Here is a 9,339-nt window from a genome sequence, read left to right as displayed (position 1 = left end):
ATCACTCCAATTATCTGTCGTCCTGAATTCGACTTCGTAAGTTTTAGAAGTTCTGCTAATGTCTGTCAGATTTCCTGGGCCTTTCTGTCGTCCTGGTTTATCGTACTTTTACATGGCACTTGTTTTTACCTTCAAACAGAGCCCATTTCATCAGCTACAGTTACATCACGCAATGATACAAGCAAGCTACTGGGCTGACCTCATTAAAAAATGTAAAATATAGTAGGAAAAAAAACTAGTCAGCATGGTACAGTAGTCTGACCCCTGAATTACAATCAAAGCAACGAAATTTTAACATAAAATCTAATTGTATAGCATTCGGGAGGACGCCGGTCCAATCCCGCGTCCGGCCATCCTGCTCCAGGTTTTCCGTGATTTCCCTAAATCGCTCCAGGCAAATGCCGGGATGGTTCCTTTGAAAGGGCACGGCCGACTTCCTTCCCCGTCCTTCACTAATCCGATGAGACCGATGACCTCGCTGTTTGGCCTCTTCCCCCAAACACCCCAACCCAATTGTATATGTACGTAATAAAGGCTAAGAGAAGTCCTATCAAATTTTAAACCTCCCGTTTACAAAAGAAGCCGACTTATTAAGCTGAAAAGTGGCCGGTCGTCTGTTGTTTCCGATTTAATCTTCTTGTGGTTTTTTCCTCTACTCCATGTCCATTTTCCTTTTTCCCTCCCTCCTTTTCTACTTGCTAGCGGTGAAGCTGACTGAACTACTACCCCCCTGCGCCACCCACTTCAGATACTTACCGCGGTGGCTGTTTAACATCTCCTCCTCTCTCGGGTGAACAGCATTCCCGGCGCGCAGAGGTTCCTTCTGGAAGGATGCCTCTCGTGGACGGGCGCGCGTCGAGCCTTTCCCTCCCGCAGCGCCCACACGCTTGCACGTGCTGGCAGCGCGGCAGAGGTCGCGTCGCCATCACGGCAATAAAAATTTACAGGCACTCACACATCACGGGCAAATCTGCTTATCGTGAGCCGGCGCGAGGATAAGGAAGAAAATAATAAAAAGCTGCAGTTTCCGTGGATGGCCGGCCGTTACTCGCCGTGATTTACGGGGCATTGTTCTCCGAACGAGCCATAATCCCGCGAGGCCGCTTATATACGGGAAGCGCACGTGCCTGTTTCCGGTGAGACAGAATGGCGCGATCGTGAACTTGCGCCGCGTTAAGAGCGCGTCACGGGGCCAGGTAATCGATTCCTCATGTCATTACTTGTTGTTGTTTTGGACGTCAACTCTAAGGTTGGTTTCATGGAGCTCTTGCTCGGCAGCCAACCTCTCCGTTCCAAGACTGCTGCATCCCACGGAGTTGGAGCACTTGTGGGGAGAGACATTTCTGAGGATCCTGGGGCTCTTGCTTGGATAAGCAGCTTGTCGCATGCACGCTCAGAATTTTTCTTTTTTGAGTGATTTCGTGATGCCTTCAGCTGCCAGTCTTTTTATTTCACGTACGATTGTACAATTTCGGCCTTAGGCCATTTTCATGTATCTCAAACAGACACACATTCGTTGGATACAGTAGTGACACTCGTGATTTTAACATACAAACAAGTCATACCTGTAGATGTCCTAGGAGCGTTATAACTTAATTCAGGGATGATTCTTTAGAAGTATACTATGCCATGTACGTCCTTGCTCCTATAACTGCGTGTAATAGTCATAAAATAACAAGAAAGTTTTCCGTAGTTTAAGGAACACATTACTTTCGAGAAGTTGTTGCAAAGCTCTTATACACTGAAGAGCCAAAGAAACTGGTACACCTGCGTAATATCTTGTAGCGCCCCCGCGAACACACAGAAGTGCTACAACACGACGTGGCATGGACGCGACTTCTGTCTGAAGTAGTGGTGGAGGGAATTAACGCCATGAATCCTATAGGGCTGTCGATAAATCCGTAAGAGTACGAGAGGGTGGAGATCTCTTCTGGACAAAAAAATGGTTCAAATGGCTCTGAGCACTGTGGGACTTAACTGCTGAGGTCATCAGTCCCCTAAAACTTAGAACTACTTAAATCTAACTAACCTAAGCACATTACACACATCCATGCCCGAGGCAGGATTCGAACCTGCGACCGTAGCGGCGCGCGGTTCCAGACTATTGCCTAGAACCGCTCGGCCACTCGGGCCGGCGCTCTCTTCTGAACATCACGTTGCAAGGCATCCCAGATATGCTCAATAAATGATCATGTATGGGGGGCTTTGGTGACCAGTGGAAGTGTTCAAGCTCAGAAGTGTGTTACTGGAACCACTCTAGCAATTCTGTGCGTGTGGGGTGTCGCATTGTGCTGCTGCAATTACTCAAGTCCGTCGAAATGCACAATGGACATGATTGGATGCAGGTGATCCAGACAGGATGCTCACCTAAGTGTCTCCTATCAAGAGTCGTATCTAGACGTATCAGGGATTCCACTCCAACTGCACACTCCCGATACCATTACAGAGCCTCCACCAGCTTGAATAGTATCCTGCTGACATGCAGGGTTCATGGTTTCGTGACGTAGTCTCCATACCCGTAAACGTCCATCAGTTAGATACAATTTTAAACGAGACTCGTCCAACCAAGCAAAATGTTTCCAGTCATCAACAGTCCAATGTCAATATTGACGGGCCCAGGCTAGGTGTTACGCTTTGTGTCGTGCAGTCGTCAAGGGTACAACAGTTTGCCTTCGGCTCCGGAAGCCCACATCGATGATTTTTCGTTGAATGGTTCGCTCGGTGACACTTATTGATAGCGCAGCATTGAAATTTGCAGCAATTTTCTGTCACATTAAACTATTCTCTTTAGTCATCGTTGGTTCCGTTCTCGCAGGATCTTTTTTGGCCGCAGCGATGTCGGAAATTTGATGTTTTACCAGGTTCCTGATGTTCACGGTACACTCGCGAAATGGTAGTGCGGGAAAATCCCCACTTCATCGCTACCTCGCAGATGCTGTGTCCCATCGCTCGTTCGCCGACTGGAACACCACGTTCAATCTTGATAACACACCATTGTAGCAGCAGCGACCGACCTAACAACTGTGCCAGGCACTTGTCTTATATAGGCGTTGCCGGCCGTAGCGCCGTAATTGCCTGTTTACATTTCTGTTTTTGAATACGCATGCCTATACCAGACTCTTTGGCGCTTCAGTGTATATAAGTTCGCTGTTGTAATGTACTTAAAGGTAGGAAGATTATAATTATTTTGCAATTGATTAATTAACAAGGTTGTGTAAAATAATTATAACCTTCCTATTGTTAGGTACGTTAAAACATCTACCTTATATATGAGCTATGCAACAACTGAACGAAAGTAACGTGCTCCTAAAGTAGCGAAAAAGCTTTCTAATTATTTTGTGACTATTACACGCAGTCATAGGAGCAGGGTCATACACGATATTAGGAGTTAGGAAGTATCCCACGACTTTTGTCAATGCAGTGTAGTTCATGAAGTTTTATGTACAATAAGCTATGCGCGATTGTGAACGCAGTCCTGTTATGAACTATAGGTGCAAGCATGGACATTTTTTAATAATTCTACATTTCATAGTATTCAGCGGACCTAAGTTCACATTTGTTTACTTCCGTCCAGTGGTCAAATTCGTGGTAAGGGCTGCATTTCATAGTAGCCAGCAGAGTTAATGTCACAGGTGTTCACTATTATCTCGTAATGATAGACACGCTCACGATACTACCAGATCCAGCGACTACGATTAGCGACGCAGTGAGATTTTGTGGATGAAATGTGTACGCAGATAGGAGAGTCTTCCTCGCTGGCCGCGTAGGAAGTCTTAAGAGGTCCGGCGGAGCCAGGCGCACTTGCCGGGACAGGAAGTGTCGCAAGCGGCGGAAGTGGCTGCTCTGGCCGCCTCTCACAATAGACAATGGCCGGTGCCCTTGCGTCGCCTTCTGCCTTCTGTCTGCTGCCTCGTGTCTGCTGCTCGCTGCGCCCACAGCCGCCGCGTTAAGTTGACGCTGATAGCCGGCCGAGCTTCTGCCACGCCCTCTATCCCGGCGTGGATGCAAGGGGAGCGTCGCAGGGGTCACGACGCCCCCCAGAAGACATCTTATCAAATCCACACAGCCGTTTCCACACAGGTGGCCGATTTATAGAGAGTAACGTAGCATTAAAACTAAAGTTCTCGAACCTGGAAAGGAGTTCTAGTTTTTCCAAATATTTTCCACCTTCGACGTTTCTTTTTGGGGGATTGGAGGGAGGGGGAGTGATGCCCACACCCCATCCAGTGTTTTGTTTTTACTGTATGAATATAAATGATATAGCCTTTCATTTAGACAAAGTCAAACGCTTCCCAGATTTGTTCGCATTAGTAATGCCGGAAAAAGTAACAGATGACGTGGACTTTTGGGGCAGATTTAAATATTCTTTTCTCCCACTGCAATGATGCAAGGCTTGATTTATTTTTGTTTTCTGATACGCTTTCAGTCACCAAATCGTAAATCTAGCGTATAATGGCAGGAGACTTGGCTACATCAGTCGCCTGCCAATTTGTCTTATGTGTTGGTGCTTCTGAGGCGAACACGATATAACGGGGCGAGGGAAGCACACAAGATTCATCTGGTTGACCTGACTCAGTTGCTACAGTTTCGCTTCTAGTATTGAAGACATTAACCTGAAAAAAAAACCTAACTTTATTTTTAAAACCTTACGATTGCCTTCTCGTATTTTATTGATGCCACAACATGAACGCTGGCATAGAACCCCTCGCCCCCAAAGTCCTTCATTACGTTTTCGGTATATTCGTCTCTGTCTCCCAGCACAGATTTTGCCTCCTACAGCTTCCTCTAATACCATGAAAGTTATTGCTTGATCCCTTAACACATGTCGTACCGGTATTGTCCTGTGCCTTGTTCTTGTCAGTGTTTACCACATGTTCATCTTCTCGCAGATTCTGCAGAGAATCCTCAGTTCACCTCTCTTTAGTCCATCTATTTTTCGTCTTCCTTCTATAGCGCCACATGTCAAACGCTTCACTTCCGGTCTTTTCCGGTAACTCCACAATCCATGACTCACTTTCACGCAAATTGCTTTGCTCCAAACGTATATTCTCAGAAATTTCTTCCTCGAATTAAAGCCGATTTGAGACTTCTTTTTGTAAGGAATGCCCTCTTAGTCTGTGATAGTCCGCTTCTTATACCGTCCTTGCGTAAGTTTGCGTCTAAGTCAGCAAAATTCCTTAGTTCCTCTACGTCGTTATCACCGATTTTGACGTCAGTGTTATCGCCAATTTCATTTTTGCTCTTCATCATTACTTTTGTCTATCGTCAGTAGAGTCTCAGTGCTTGACCAGATGAATGAAGCCGGTGGTAGGCCTAAATAAGAAAGTGTTTCATCAACATCTCTTGGCGGTTTTGAAATATATATATTCAAATACATAACATCTGTGGGAACCACTGCAGAAAGTGTAACAAGGCGTCTGTTAATTTTGCATTTGGAAATAAATGGTTTTCCGAGAATTCCAGGTTGGATAATGGCGCTATATTTGCTTTCTATAGCAACTGAGAGCTTACAGATTTATTTCCAGTGTTCTCGAACTTTATTTTTTAGGCACGAAATGGGATGGCAGGAGAGAAGACTTTGGCTACGGAGCAGCGTAAGAGCTGTCGTGATTCTGATAGTAGTACAGCAAGGCAGTATAGATCATCTTATTTATTCAGTCTGCACGCAGAGCAGATTATGAGGATTTCCGGCTTAGAAGAAGAAACTGGTTCAAAAAAATGGTTCAAATGGTTCTGAGTACTATGGGACTTAACATCTGAGGTCGTTAGTCCCCTAGAACTTAGAACTACTTAAACCTAAGGACATCACACACATCCATGCCCGAGGCAGGATTCGAACCTGCGACCGTAGCGGTCGCGCGGTTCCGGACTGAGCGCCTAGAACCGCTCGGCCACACCGGCCGGCGAAGAAACTGGAATTAAAATTACGTTAGATATGCAGATGATACAAACCAGCTGACATAAAGTGAGGAAGAGTTTAATATCTTTGTACTGAAGGTGAAATAACAAAATGGCAATTACGGCAACTACATCTACCGTTTCACGGCATGTTGTTGGAGACACAATGGAGCTAGTTTCCGTTTTCAAACAAATCCTGCTCCCAGCTTTCTGCTGATGGGGATTGCAGCGACGAAATCAAGAGACGCTTGTTACTTGGTAGAAAGGCAATTTCCGACCTTGGGGCAGTGTTTTAGGGGATACTGACATAACTTTTAACAGCATATATCCGTACAGTAAGGGGTATAGTCTTTCCAGTTGTGATACGCGGATGTGAGACCTGGACGTTAAGAAAGGCTGGCCTTTGTAGAATGGGCTCCTTTGAATTGTGGTGCTGGAGGAAACTTGGGAGAGTTCTATGGGCTGCAAAGAAAGGGACTAAGTTGGTATTCCAGCAAATAAAACCAGATTGCTTCTTAGAAGGTCTGTTAATGGAACAATAAACTGACCTACTTTGGGAAGACCTGATTCGCTGGGAAAGACCGAAATGATGGGAAAGATCGAAGGCACAATGAGAAAAGGGCGGCAAAGATGAGGTGGATCGAGTGCAACACGAAAGTAATGATGTGATTCTTCAGTTTCTCCCGGCGTATTTGTTGCTCGAACAGTGCACGGGTATACTGCCGGATCATAGTATCCAAGGAGCACAATATTTCGGCGATCAGACATGTCGCCATCGTCAGGTGCGCTGAGGAACTCAGCTCCTGAGACTGCTGCTTACATCTAATACTTTCCCCTCTTTGGGGAAGTGTGAGGGGGAGTTTGTAGCCTGTCGGCTTTTACTCCCCTGTGTACTTGTGTGTGTGATTATTTCTGTACTTTTTTGATGTCTGTGAGATGTGATGTTTGTTCTGTGTGTGTCTGGTACTTGCCTGAGGTTTGGCGAGATAATTGTAGTATTTTGGGTAGGAGTAGGATTTGGGGATGGGTATTGGGATTTTTCTCCAGCTCCTGAGAGCGGGCGGCTGATTTAAATACCCTCCCCCCACGGGTCGCTCTTATGAGCGTACCGAGATCCTGGCTCAGACCTCTAAATATTGGGACAGCGTTATATGGGAAGCTATCGAAATTCGAACCAGGGAAGATCTTATCAACCGAGATTACGGCTACAATCTCAGCAAGGCTTGGGACCCGGCATTGAATGTAACTAAGTAGACTCTCAGCAAGAGGAACGAACTGGCGACCAGGGCAGACGTAGCAAGCACATCGACGCTACGACAGATTCCGACGCCCACGTCTTCGCGACCGCGGGCGCGGACGGCGAAGAGAGCGGCCCGCGGGGGAGGGTGTTTAAATCGGCCGCCCGCCCTCAGGAGCTCAGTTCGTCAGCGCACCAGACGATGGCGACATGTCTGATCGCCGAAATATTGTGCCCGTTGGACACTATGAACCGGCAGTGTGCCCGTGGACTGTTCGAGCACGAAAGTAATGGATTCCGACCGGGAAGTCTTCTGGCGATAGCGCAGAACAGGAGAAATTGGCGTGTTTTAATCCACGGGGTTACGCAGATTCAGAACCGACGGTACAGGACAGAAGAAATTGGCGTACTTTAATTCGTGGGGTCGCGGAGGGTCGGAATCGATTACACGACGACACACACACACACACACACACACACACACACACACACACACACACACAGAGAGAGAGAGAGAGAGAGAGAGAGAGAGAGAGAGAGAGAGAGAAGGGAGGGGGTAGTTGTAGATGGCGCCGCCTCGCCGCACGGACTTTAAAACTAGTGACTCGGCGGCGCAGCGCGCATCCCACGTGTCCGCGTGTTTGTTTTCGGTGGTGGCAGCGGGACAAAGCCTAGAGGCGGAGCGCCGTCTCGAATAAATCCCGTCGGCGCGCCACGTGTTCCTGCTCGGCACGTCGGCCCCTCCAGTGTTTCTTGCGGTGCGTGTCCCCTGGCGCACGGGCCCATCCTTCAGCCGTGAGCTTTGTTTTTGCCCCGCGGGCGGGCTGTTTGCTTTCGCCCCCCTGGGGCTGCGGCCGTTTCGAAACGACGGGGAAGCGGCCGCCTTACTTGCTGTGCAGTGCTCGCGTCGTGTCCAGGTCAGCGCTTTCGGCAGTGCTGCGCGCAAAGGCCACGGGCCGGCCGGAAGCGCTGCGGCAAAGGCCAGCGCAGCGCAGTGAAAGCGCCGCCTGGCCTTTCCGGGCCGCGGGGGCGGAAATCGCTCGCCGCGAGTCCGCGGCCGGCAAGAGGCGCCTCCGTCCCGCGCCGTTTCACTGTCAGCTGGCGGAACTCGAGGTGCGAATCACAGGCATCCCACATACTGGCCCGTGGAACAAAATACGAACTGCTAACAACAGTCACTTCGCGCTTCGGGGGCTGACACCTCCACCGTGAGATGGATTTACGTCTGTTGATAAGTCAAGAATAAATTCGCCTCAGACTGTAACTAAGTGATCTCCTCTTCGATGACAACACTAGCTACAGTGCCCAGCGTTGTCAGGGATGTTCAGTATCTGCATTGTGCCTTGTTGATATTCGAGCTTCATGTGAAACTCGCATCGCTTCAAATCGAAGGGCATATTTAAGTCAAGGCGTATCAACGGAATGCCAGGATTGAATACGTCTTTACTTGAGGCATAACCCGTGATGATGGTGACCTCTATAGGTTCTCCACACCCAGTCTTGTTCCGTTGCACCATCTGTTGTTATATTTTGCGACAAGTACCTTATTGTGTTTCTGGAGAATTCGTCCTAATTTTTTTCAGTTCAGTTTTCACTGTTTCAACCAGGGCTTTCTTTGAGTACGACTTCATCTGTTCGAACAATTCACGTCACAGGTCGGGAAATCTCAGGTTTCTGTTTGATCTTTTGATCGGCCCGCGATTTAGTGACTTGTGTTCGTACCATATCCACGACAAGCCTTAGCGTTTGTATGGCACTATGGAATTCAGTAATAAAATAACTGTGAAAAAATATCTTCTAGGGTGTATGTAACAACGGCAACTGGTCAATAAATAAGAGTTTGCAATCATGCAAATTCTCGAGCTTACGCTCGTCCCGTGATCCAATGCGTCTAATGGTACTCTCTCCAAGACGGGTATTGCCGCTGTAATTTATTCTCGCGATAGGAGTTACATTCAGTTTATCACTATATGCAGTTAAGGGCCAAAGAAACTGCTACACCTGCCTAATATCGTATAGGGTCCCCGCGAGCACGCATAAATACCGCAGCATGATGTGGCATGGACTCGACTAATGTCTGAACTGGTTCTGGACGGAACTGACACCATGAATCCTGCAGGGCTGTCCACAAATCCGTAAGACTACGAGGGGGTGGAGATCTCTTCTGAACAGCACGTTGCAAGGCATCCCAGAGCTTCTAACAA

At 47.8% G+C, this 9,339-nt stretch overlaps 1 non-coding gene across 1 annotated transcript; it reads right to left on the bottom strand.

Moving 5' to 3' along the window:
* Positions 1–2,051: 2,051 nt before the first annotated feature.
* Trnas-gga (transfer RNA serine (anticodon GGA)) lies at positions 2,052–2,132 on the bottom strand. Its single transcript is given in 2 exon segments — positions 2,052–2,086; positions 2,095–2,132. It is a non-coding gene; the product is annotated as a tRNA-Ser (tRNA).
* Positions 2,133–9,339: the final 7,207 nt, after the last annotated feature.

This window comes from Schistocerca cancellata, chromosome 8, assembly GCF_023864275.1.
Source record: "Schistocerca cancellata isolate TAMUIC-IGC-003103 chromosome 8, iqSchCanc2.1, whole genome shotgun sequence".
Classification (NCBI taxonomy): Eukaryota; Metazoa; Arthropoda; class Insecta; order Orthoptera; family Acrididae; genus Schistocerca; species Schistocerca cancellata.
The sequence above is the reverse complement of the archived record's forward strand: the minus strand, read 5'-3'. Positions and strand labels throughout refer to the sequence as shown.